This window comes from Triturus cristatus, chromosome 7, assembly GCF_964204655.1.
Source record: "Triturus cristatus chromosome 7, aTriCri1.1, whole genome shotgun sequence".
Taxonomy (NCBI): domain Eukaryota; kingdom Metazoa; phylum Chordata; class Amphibia; order Caudata; family Salamandridae; genus Triturus; species Triturus cristatus.
Window position 1 is genome coordinate 284364428 of NC_140590.1, and position 12600 is coordinate 284377027.

Below are 12600 nucleotides of genomic sequence, written 5' to 3' on the forward strand. Positions count from 1 at the left end.
TGCTGGCGTTGAGCTCTGGGCCGGTCGTGCCGCTGCTGAGCCCGGTGTCGGTGTCGGAGCTCGTTTTGAGGCCTGCGGTGTGAGATCCGGAGCTCCCCGGAGACAGAGCTCGCAGGACCAGGGACACGAGCCTGCCGGCGGCCCAGTCAGAGGAGCTACAGCGGAGGAGTTACTGTGCTCCTCGGGGGGCCGCAAAAACCTGCAAACCCTGCGAAGCTGCGCTGCCACCGTGAGACGCGGGAGACGCGGGAGCACAAGACTCCCGACTCCCGACGAGGCCGCCTGCACGGCAGGAGCGGCGGGAGTGGCAGGAGCAGAACGACTCGTTCGTCACTGAGAGCCACGAGATCCTTTTGGACGGTAGGGGGCCTCAGTGTGTATTGATCGCAGTGGTGCTGATGAAGAACGCACTGCACTGCCAAACACAGTTAAGAACTTAAATCCTTTTTACAAGAAAGGGGGCCGTAATTTACTTATTTAAAAGAGGAGCGCGCAGTTTGAATAGGTGCTGCAGAGCGGAGGACAGAGGTTGCACGCCGCACGCACGCCGCTTGTTCCAGTGCTCCTCGCTCCTTGCCCCCCGTGGACCCTGTAAAATTTATATTTTCATTTATTTTTGCTCATTGTTTTAAAATCTTTATAATTGAGCAATTGACAATTTTCATGGTTTTTTATGGTTTTCATGTTTTTTCTGTCATTTGCTTCTTGCTGCTGAGCCGCCGATCACAGAGGATTATAGAGGAGCTGATCGGTCTGTCATCAAGCCCCAAGCCTCAAGCTGATTGTTTTCTGGTCCCGGTCACCACCCATGCTGGGTGTTGGGTTGTGTATTGTGCGGGCGAGTGGAGGAGCTTTGATCTGCCGTCTGGCGTTTGCTCCTGCTCTGGCTTCCGCCCCTAGAGGCTTCACCAGTGTATTTAGCATATTGGCATAGTGGTGCTTCGAGTGATAAGTGTCGAGTGGCAATTGAGGTTGACTGACTGGTAAGCCGCGAAGCCGCAAGGCCACAGCCACAGGAAATTTTGACAATGAGATCAGGCCGTCAGTGAGGGGCTCTGCCAAAATCAAAAAAACGCCAGAAGACAGAAGAATTCTTGGATGTGGCGTCTCAATCAAAGTCTCAATCAAAGTCTTGTCAAAAAAATTAGGAAGGTAGTGGTGCTAGTATTGCATTAATTGAGCATATGAACGAGTCTGCTAAATCGGATGCTTCCCTTTTAATCCCCGATCAGATCTGTAAGAATTCAACTCCTGCTACTCAGCCATCCATTAAGAGTTTCTTTTTCAAGTATCATCAAAATCAGCTTCAAAAACAAAAAAGAAATATAAATAAAGACATTGAGTCTGTCAGTGACTGTGTAACATCCCCATTACCATTACTACTATGTGAAAAAAGTGTTCACTCTTGTGTAAAAACAGAGTCTAAGATTTCTTTGGAAATAGAAATAGAAAAACCGAATGTTGCAGCTGGAATACAAGATAGGGATAAGAATGTTGAAAAGGATGTAGTGCCATTTTTGTCTAATTTTTTACTATCATCTACTGGTCAGTTGCAGACACAAGCCCAAATTCATACACAGTCACACAATGCTTTGATGCACCCTATTGAGTTAATTATGGTTGATGACTCTCAGGTTACCAGACAGAAGGAGCTTAGTAAAACGACTGCCGAAATTGGAAAAACGGCGGGTCAGTAATTGATATCTCCTCCTGTTTGGCTCATAATATGAGTGATGTGGTTGTTGTGCCAGATGTTATAATTGACGAGTTATATTCTAAAGGGGGGTTGGTTACAATAAAAACAGTTTTGGATGAATTAGTATCCAGCCCAATGGATCAACTAGACAAAAAGGGTAAAGCTGGACCTTTCAATTTGGACCAGTCGAGTATAAATCTGGAAGATAGTTTTATTATTAATAAATCATTACTGGTTCCAGGTGCGGCGAGTAGGGTTAATGTTCCAAATGCAAATGAGCAGAGTAAATTTACTAATATAGTTGATCTATCTTTATTAACTAAATTTGATGGGAACTTTCAAGTCAGATCTAGTGACTTGGAAAATAATGTTTCTGGAACTGAGCGTGGTATTTGGGATTGTTTATTACATACCATGGACTCAATCACTAATGCTTTGAATTTTCACTCAGATAAGTTAGATATTCAGGTAGATATTCTTAACACACTGGCATTCCATGTAGTAGGAATTGATGCAAAGCTTCTGCAACGAACTAAATTGATTACTAAGGTACAGGCAGACAAAGAGAATCAGTTAATAACCTGTACTTGTGCACAACTGATAGATAAAATTTCAGACTTACCATCAATTGTTAGCTCTATGGTACATGAAGTAAAATTGTTGGCAAACAGAAAAGAATCGAGCAACTTAACAGGCAAAAAAATGATTTAAATGGTCCTGCTATCTTAGGGTCATTACCTAATGATAAATTCCCTATAGAAGAAGTGATTAGTAGAAATAGTATAGTTTTGGATAGGAATGACCAATTTGCAAATGATGCCAACAAACCGCAATCACCGAAGGTTTTCCATGTTTGTCTTAAAAGTGCTAATAATAAGGACCTTTTGGTGGGGGAAGAAATAATTGGTGGTTACTCTGAGCCAAGTCAAACTTTAAGTGTTGGTAAAAATTCCAAGATGAAAAAGATTAATCCTAATGTAAGTCAAGCAATTGGAGACATTACTAATCCTGAGATTCTGTCCAAACGATCAAGGAAAAGGTTAAGGAAAAGCCATAATAAATTATCACAGGAAAAAAAAACTCCAAAGTGAGATAGTTAGTAATGATCCTAAAATATGTATTGAACCTAAAACGAAAGCCTTCTTTCCTATTTTTAGTTCAACGACAGATTCTAAGGTTAACTTGAAGGTCAAACAAATTTGTGAACAGGGTAACAGCGCTATGCACGAGGAGGCTAAGTTAAGTATAGGGCCTAAAGCTCAGGCTCAAACAAAGTTAGCGGCCGTAGTGTCTGACCAGTCTAGAGATGAATTGATTGTCCAATATGGCACTCAAAACATTTTTTATCAAAAATCTGTAAATCCTATTAATTTCCAATACAGTAGGAAGTATCAGGCTGATCAACCCTGTATTCAGGACCAAAAGCCATTAGAGCCAACTGAGTTAAACTATTTGACAACTTCTGTTTTGGCACCTCCTAGTGGGGAAAGGGTACTAGTTGACTCTAGAGATAAGGATAATATAGAGTCTTCTGATTTGTTGTTTGAAAAGAGGAAGTTAGTCTTTTGTCCTCAATATTCTACGAGAGGTACTTATGATATTTTGAATCGTGGAAATATTTTGAAATTATTAAATACAATTCCAGATCTTAAGGATGTAGTATCAGATGATTTGGAATGTGTAGGGTTCAAGAAAGATTGTGATAACACTCATAGGGAGAATACGATTACAACTTGGCAAAGGGATGATATTGTTAGTAAAATAATTGCTAATTCTAATAAATTTGAGAAATGGGGTATCAGAGTATGGAGATTGCAAGGTTTGCAATATCCAACCACGTTAATACCATTTAAGCCATTATGTTCCTCGATTTTAAAGAAGGATGAACCGAAAATAACCAGGGCATCACATGTTAGAGTAGTGAAGGGTGCCTCAGGTCCATCGATGGACTTAAATGTGTCGTGTGGTATTAAAATCAGGAGCTGCCAGCCAGGTTCACGAATTTGTGAAGAGTTAAAGAAAGCCACCGATCCGGTTGAGGATTGGAGTTGGCTTCCGTCAATATTATCAAATGGAAACCCTGAGAAAACAGATTGATGCAGGCCTTTTCAAAATAGTACATTAAATTATTTTAAAACTTGTTCCTGGAATACGAACGGTTTGAAAACACTCCTTGAGGATTCAAATGTTATAGGCTTTTTAAAATCTTTTGATATTTTAATTTTGCAAGAAACATGGAATATATGTAGTGAACCGCTGATTGGTTATTTTGAATACTTGAATGTGGCAACGCATGAGGCCTCTAGGGGCCGTCCAAGTGGTGGTCTCTCTATTTATGTTTCTTTGAGTCTTGATGTTAAACATTTTGAGATAGATTTTCAAGTAAAATGGATACAATGTGTTAAATTAGTTGCTAGACAATCACTTATTTTTTTAAATGTTTATATGAGTTCGAAAAAAAAGCTTAGATCCACACAACTTACTTATTTATGGGAAATGGTGAAAGCGCTATATTTTGATCACTTGGATTCAATGATCATCATTTCCGGGGATTTTAATATGCATCTTGTTTCGTATAAAAATCGGGCAATTCACTCAGAACTTTTATCTCAATGGATAAACTGTGAGTTTATAAAATATAATTTAAAGATTATACAGGATGGAGAACATATACCGATATTTAATAAAATGGGTAGTACCTCAATAATCGATTACACAATTATTTCAGAGAGACTTTTTAATTTAGTCCAAAGTTATGAGATAGTTCCCAGGATCGAGAGCGATCATCACCCCCAAGTTATCTCTTTTAAGTTTCCATTTGATTACCTGCCTGAATCCAGAATATTTAAAACGGTTTCTACCCCTTTTAATCTTAAAAGGTTGATATGGAATGATAAAACTGAGAAGGAAATTTAAGAAGTTCTCACCCGTTTAATTGTGGATGTTAAGGTTGCTAATGCTGAGGGAAAATCTATGGTCGATCTTTGGTCTGGTTTCTGTGATGCACTCCTGGTTGAATTTTCTAACCAGAAACCATCTGGAGGTTTAATATTAAATCCTAAGAATCCAGTGTGGTTTTCTGATCGTTTATTACATCTTAAAAGAAGCCTTAATAAAACAATAAGATCATTATATAGGAATGCAAAAGGGTCATCATATTTCTTGATATCCGTACAAATTAGAGATCTGAAAAAGGGTTATAAGAATGAAATTTGGAAGGCTAAACAGGCATATTATGAAGCAACTTGGTCTAAATTACATTGTGCATGCAAACTTAATGATGTGCGGCTATTTTGGGGTATTATTAATAACCTTGAAAATTGTAATTAATGAAGTAGAAGTGCCAATATTGATGAATTAAGTTGGGAAAACTTTTTTAATAATTTGAAAACTGTTTTTCAATGCCCACAGTGTGATGAAGGTAAATGTAATCCACACCATTGCCAATCAGAGATAGTAGATGGGGGGTCACATCCTTGCAATTCTGAGATAGTAGATGGGGGGTCACATCTTAGCGCTTACGATCCAATAGGTTTTACTGATATTGAGCCATGGTCTGTTGATAAAGTAAAGAAAATAATAAATAAGATTAGATCTAATGGAGCGCCTGGACCAAACGGTATTCCAAATGCCATTTTTAAGGCTAGGATAAAGAACTGGCCAGAGTTATTAATGCTCCTGTTTAATGATGTGCTCAAAACAGGTCTTATCCCGGAATCATGGCAGGGAAGTAACCAATTTATAAAAGTGGCCCCCGGGATAATCCCGCAAACTATCGCTTAATAACATTAACAGATGTAGATGCGAACATATTTGCTAGTTGTCTGCTGGATGAATTGGAATCATGGGCTATAACAGAGGATTTGATTCCAAATCTCCAAACCGGTTTTAGAAAGGGAGAGTCAACTTATACTAATTTGATTTTATTGACATTATTAGGCGAAAGAGCCAAGTGTAGGAAACAAAAATTGTATATTTGTTTCATAGATTTAAAAGCCGCTTTTGATTCTGTGCCCCGAAATGTCCTTTGGTCGAAATTAATTAATTGGGGTATACCTGAAACACTTTTAAAAATGATTAAATTATTATACTCCGATACTTGGGCACAGATCAAAGTTGGGGACGGAAGACATACAACCCGTCGCCTAGAAGTTAATGTAGGCTTAAAACAAGGATGTGTCTTGGCTCCTTGCCTTTTGAATCTTTTTATGTCTGATCTCCCAGCCCATTTTAATAATGTTAACTCTCATTCCCCTTTTGTGTCGGATAAAGAGATAAAATATTTACAATATGCAGATGACACCATTTTATTAAGCCAAACTGTTATAGGGTTGAAAAGATTAATCGATTCTTTTAATATATATGTTACACAAAACGGATTATCAATAAATATAAAAAAAACTAAAATAATGACAATGGGAAAAGGTAATTTGGGAGTGAAAGAATGGAATATTAATGGTTTGGTTATTGAAAGTGTAAAGTCATACAAATATCTGGGAATCACATTTGATGACGGTTTATCATTTAGGCAGCATTTTAATAATCTTGAAGCAAAGGGTATTTCACTGGCATTTGCTTTTAGAAAACTGAGGGATAAGTTAGTATGCCCTAACTATGAACATTTGCTGAAGGTCATGAGAGCAAAATTAATTCCATCTTTGGACTACGGTTCTACTATCTTTCGGGGCAAGGATGCGAAATTGCTCGATGACATAGAAGTAAGGACGTATAAATCTGTTTTTAGGGTTCCCAGATATATTAGTCGTGCTAATTTAAAACTTGAATTTGGTATAAAAAAACAGTTATTGGTCCGACAATCTACATATTTAAAGTCTTTACTGTCACTATCTCACACTGAAGAGGGCTCGCTAGCTAATTTGTGCTGGCTTGAGATTTCGAAAGGCGAATATTCGAGTAGTTGGCAAGCTTATTTAAATGAGTGTTTATGCAATTTTAAATGCCCAAACTTAGTAAATGAAGTGAGAAGCAAAATGGTTTATAAAAAATCAATTAACCAAACAGCAGCCTTACTGTCTTCTATAACAGACAAAGATGAATTGAGGCGAAAAAATCATTTATGGTCAATAGTTAATTCTTTTGGCAAATTGTTGCCACAACCGTATTTGCTATTTCATTTAAAACCTTTGATTAAAAATAAATTCATGTTATTAAGATTTGGGATATACCCAACTAAAGATGGAACACCAAAATGGGAGAATAAGTGGCCGTCGAATATTTGCAGGCTATGTGGGTTGTGTGATGAAACCTTACTGCACATAGTAACTCTATGTCCAAATTTGTTAGAAGAGTGGAAGATCGTTTTGAAGCCTATTTTTAAGAAATTGGGGGTTAGATCATGTAGGACTGAAATTATTTTATGTCTAAGTGGTGTTAACATTCAAATTATTTGCCAATTTGTTAAGTTTGTTTTCATGGCTGAAAAGAAACTTTGTAAAGCAGATATTTTAAGTAAAAAAAAATACCTGTTATGAAAGATAATAGAAAAAGGGTAATGAAATAATGCTTTTTTAAGCGTTTTTTAGGGAGTATGTGGGCTATTTTAATGTATTTTTAGATTTATCTTGATTATGTGTTATTTTTGTTGTCTGTATATGTTATTTTAATGTTGTAGTTTACCCCTTCAAATGCTGCAACCTTTCGCTGCTAGCACAAGGCACTTTAGTTTTGGAGCCAAAATTGTAATTGTAATTGCTAATAATTATTGGCATATTGTTAAAATTGTCTATATTTGCTGCTATTATAAGGTACTTTAGTTTTGGTGCTGTAAGCAAAATTCATTTGTATATGTATATGTTTAGTTAAATGTTGCTGTGGATATTTATTATTTTTATTTTATTTTTTTCCTTTGTAATGATTTTAATTAATCAACAAATAAATAAATACTACTCTTTGCCCCTCTGGGCTGCCCCGGTACAAAGGCACCCAGCCCGAGGGGAACAGGTTCTCCCCGCCCCAGTCTGATGGATTGTCACTGTGAGGAGGCACTCAGCTCAGGCCAGGCCTCACCGGTGCAACCAGGGAGGCCCAGGCGCCCTCCCACACTTCCTGCTGTAAGTCCTGTCCCATTTGTCTGGTGGGGCTCCACTTGCGTTTCCACCTAGGCCAGGCACCAATAGTTCAATGCACATTCACTCTAGAGTTGAGAGGAGTTCCACTGCAAGCCCTGGGCTCGGTCCCCGGGAGTGGCCCAATCAACCACGCAAGCAGAACCCTGGACCCTTCTCTCTCGCTACAGAGGGGGTGGGGAGCGCCTTGCCCGTCACCCTGTTCCCGGGCCCTGGGTCTCACCTCACCTCAAGGCCAAGCCCTGGCCGGCACATAGGTCCGCCTCCGATTCCAGGCTGGCGGGCAGCCACGATCTCCCAGCAGTTAGCCCAGGCTGCCAATTCCGAGGGACAGGGGGGCCATATCTCTGTCGCCTCACAGGATGTTCTCGTCCGTGGTCCTATATCTCTACCTCTGGTGCCGACCCTCGGGGCAAGGGCCTCCGATGTCTCAAGACCACTAGGCCTTTTGCCATGCCTCTCACAGTGTTTGCCTCGTGTATTGTGCCGGGTCCTCGCGGGTCGGGTCACCCGCCGCAGCCACAGGCAGAATCCAGTGGAATGCGCAAAGCAGGAAACAGGCCACAGGGTCCGGGCCTTTTTCCTACAGGCTTCTTTCCCTCTCGGGTGCCTCGCCTGCGCAGTTGCCGCCGGCCCTCCGCTCGCGATCTTGCCTATCTTGGGCTGCTATATAGTGACTCTGGGGGTATTGCTCTCCCCGGGAGCCTCAAAGGCAACCGTCTAGCCGGGGATTACAGTATATTTTTTAGGCCGGGACGGAGCTCCCAGCCTATGAGTCAGCTATGTTCGTGCTCCCGGCCACACCCCCCTTGCCTGCTATTTCTATACCTGAAATTAAAGGTGGACAGGTATGGAGGTTGGCTGGGAATGATAAAATGTTCTGTTGGGTTGCAGCGGCGGAGGAGCGTCGCCCCCACTGTTAGCTGTCTCAAAACGGCAGGAAAGGAAATATAATATATAATTGTGTGAGGGGGCTAATTCTTCTAGCAATAGGCAGAGTGGAGGTGCAGGAGTTCTCAGAAGGGGTGAAAAAACAACAGAGCCTCATTACCAAGTAAATGGTCTTCTAAAGACCTGTGAAGTACTTGGGTTTGGCTGTGTGTGTACCCTGGAAGCTGTCTCAGCCTGGGCTGACACACACGATGGGGGGGGGGAGGGTGAAGCCCTGTGAGCCCTATGGGCGTTGCGTCCTAGTGTTCACAATATTTATAGGATGTATGGAGGCACCTTCTTTTCCTTATGAAATAACCACTCAGAACCAACACTTAATTTGAAATGGTGGCTGGAGATGGGGCACTCTGGCACTCATTTTTGGGGACTGGCACTTATTTTTCCTCGACAGATTTTTGATTCAGAGCAAGAGGGAGAAAAACACTAAGGGCCTCATTTACAAGAAACGGACTCATCGCTGCGTTAAGGCATCAATGCGCCAGTTTATTTGCGCCTACAGCAGAAGTTCTTGCGCCACCAAAGATATGCCGTATTAATACGGGGCACCATGACACAGGGTTTTTTGGCACATTGCTGGAGTTGGTGGGAAAACCAATGGAACTCCAGCAATACGTCACAATACAGAGGCGATGCACCAGTTTTCACTGACGCATCGCCTATTGAATGGGGACCAATGTGTCTGAGCGTGAATAGGTCACAAAGTCACCTTGCGCTCAAACATATTGTTCCTGGATGTGACACACACAAGTGGGCATAGTACCCACTTGTATGTGTGACATCAGCCGGTAATGTCACAAATTATGACATTACGTGCACATACCTACCTTCTGTGGCCCACTGACCTTGTGACTTGACTGCATATTGCAAACCAGTCACTGCAGCTGGTGTGGTCCCTACGGCACAGAGAATGCGTCATCCCTACGCCTGGGTTTAGCAGGCGTTGGGATTGTGAGGCATTGGCGGCACAGCGGCCCATTACAGAAAAAAAAATTGTAAATAACACCGCGTCCCTTTTACGGTAGGCGTTTCCGGCAGAACGCCTACCTTACATTAATTAAATCCTAACCTGGCGCAGCCAATTCCGACACAGGTTGACACCGCCGGAACCTTAAAAAAGTGACTCATTGGCATCCATGTAAATATGGAGAAAATGACGGCGCAAGGCTGTGCAGGGGGCTTGTAAATAGGCCCCTGAATAGGGAAAGAAGAAGGATGAGAAACACGGAAAAGAGTGACAAAGAGAGAAAGTGCGTCTGAAAAAGAACCTGCAAGGGTGAGATTGAGAGGCAGGAGCTGGGGTTAAAGAGGCATGAGGTGATATCAGGACTACGCAGCCTGGTATTCAGCACCCTGACCTCCGACAGCGCCGGCGGGAGGATTCTGAGCAAAACTTTGGGCCTCTGCACTTATTGTTTTCCACATTAAGCACTTTGCAGAACAGTATTGTACTTTAAATACTTATTATGTTTGTGTACCTATATATGTCCAATTAGGAGCCAATTTAAAATTCAAGACATCAGAAAATTGAAAGATCTGGAGAATGTTTGGGATTTTAAACGAAAATCTTAAATGAACTGCTGCCTGTAGAACAGTGTTAGGAAGTAAACCCCTCTTGATTTACTTTTAAGTATGAATGTTTTTAGTTTTCTGTTCCAGAAAAAAGGCCTACACCAGTCTATTAATTGGGTGTGTTCACATCATCTGGGCAAAATCCTCACCTCTTTAACGCTTGAATACAGCAATGGCAGGTCAAATATGACCAGTCCACTTTTTGAAAATGTTGGGAGCTGGGCTTAGTGTTTTAAGTAACGGTAAAATCCATTTCAACATTTAAAAAAATGTGTTGCTGATATATGCATATTTTGCCAGCAGGCAGTGGATTATGTGGCCAGGATGGCAAATTCATAAATATGCGGTAAATACAATATACACGGGATGATGTCATGGCAGTGGTTCTGCTGATGCCTGACAGGTCAAGCCCCTAAAGATTGCAGGTACAGCTGCCAAGCGGTCCCATTCCATGCCTGGCACCTATCTTGCCATTTTAATATGTACAGAATTTGCCCTTATTGGGGTAATGCATCCAATCTGTCTTGTTCAAGGCTTTTCTACCGCTCAGTAATGTATCTGAACATTTATTGCATTATATGGGCAAGCTGCAGGTGGTCCAGCATAGATCTATATGTGTAGTGCTCAGCCAGCGAGAACCCGGTCCTATGTCCCACCTCTGCTGGGCAATGGGGGAAATGCAGGTCAAGTTAAAGGTCTGTGTGTGCAGAGGGAGCGGATTCATGGTCTGGCATCTGATTGTTCACTCGCCCCGTTTACAACAAACCACAGAGATATTTGAGGTCAGCAGCTGGACTCAAACTGTTTGTTGCCAGGTGGCAGTGTACTCCACTTAGAGGAAGGCCTTTGAGGCAGCAGGAACTGCCTATGTGTCTAGCTGCCTCCATCCTCGCATTCTTTAACTCTGCTCCGCAGTTATAAGGGGGAGGGTGGGCTTAGTGATAGTAGTCCACATGAACTGATACATGATGTCATCGCATGATCTAGCTTTGTTCGTTCATTGTCTCATGGCCCAGTGAATCGTGTGGAATTGGCATTTGCTGTGCTCTATAGAGAAAATCAGGGCACTTTTCTTATGGATCTGTTTGACCTCTGGGGAATCTTTCAAAAAAAGTATTTCTGCAGCCCTCTCCCCACGAGGTGCACTGAAAGAATCTTAAATGAACTTCTGTCACAGGCATGACTAAATGCCTGTCCGTGGCTGGAAATGGGAGGAGACACCTCCATAATTACTGGTTGAAGAAGTGCTTTCTAGAAATGGAAAATCAAATACACATTAGCATACCATTTAAACATGTTTTCCATTCCTCGCCCTTTCGACCTGCATACATTTTACGCTTTGACGTCTTCCAGTTAGTTTAGGGCTGTCAGGGATTCCTTGGTGTACTCGAGAATTTCCTTGTGAATATCTAAAAACTAAAAAATCTTCTCCAAACATAGAAGATACTTTATCACCCATAGATTTACAAGTCACACACTGGCAGAGCGGGGATCCATTTAGGTAAGCAGAGCTCGAAGTGAGCAGGAGCTAGCAGGAACCAAGTTCCACTACTTTTACTGTACTGATAAAAAGTTCAGTTTTGTATGTATTAGTGTTTGTTTAGAGTGAACCTAGCTGGAAGGCAATAGAGCCCTGTATAGGGTCCACTATTCCTCCATAATCCTTTTTACAGGTATGATACTTTTTCCACTGTGAAGAATGACTCTTGCTTCTTCAGTTGTACCTTATATTCCATATGGAGATATTGTATTAGTTATGCTTGAGTGGAGCTGGACGGTAGATAGTGGAACCTATTTACACCACCTGCCTCCATCTGGAAGCGTCCTTGCATGCCCCACCACCACACCTCTGGTAAAAGTTCATTACTTTTGTGTGTATACATGGATGTGTACATCTATGTATGAAACTTTAAATGTTTGAATCTAGCTGCAGAGCCTTAGAGCTCTTTGCAAGAAGAGGGGCTCACAGAAAGAAATTGGGGAACCCGAGTTAACCTGGAGTTGGGGGCTTTTCAAGTCGAATGGGGGGGGGGGGGTATACTTGTGAAAATGATTAGTGCAACCTTAGCTAAGACGAAGCAGAAGACGGGTACTTTTTTGGAGCAGATGAGATTTGAGGGGTGTGCATAGGGGATATTATTTTCCGTAAAACTGAACGCAATACCCATATCTGGCGCTTTAGGGTGGTGGATATGGACAGGGTCGAGGTGGGAGGCGGCCTCCTTTGCTACGGGTAATGGCGGGGCTCATTGACACTAGCACATTGTCTGCTTTCAAATTGTCCGTTTACATTCCGTG

General features: G+C 41.6%; 1 protein-coding gene across 1 annotated transcript in view; it reads left to right on the plus strand.

Moving 5' to 3' along the window:
- Window positions 1–233: 233 nt before the first annotated feature.
- The window catches only part of LOC146809437 (circularly permutated Ras protein 1-like), a 293808-nt gene continuing 281441 nt past the window's right edge, over window positions 234–12600 (plus strand). The window contains exon 1 of the mRNA XM_085616287.1: window positions 234–360. The gene's annotated coding sequence lies outside the window, so the exon portion shown is untranslated. The remainder of the gene's footprint in view (window positions 361–12600) is intronic.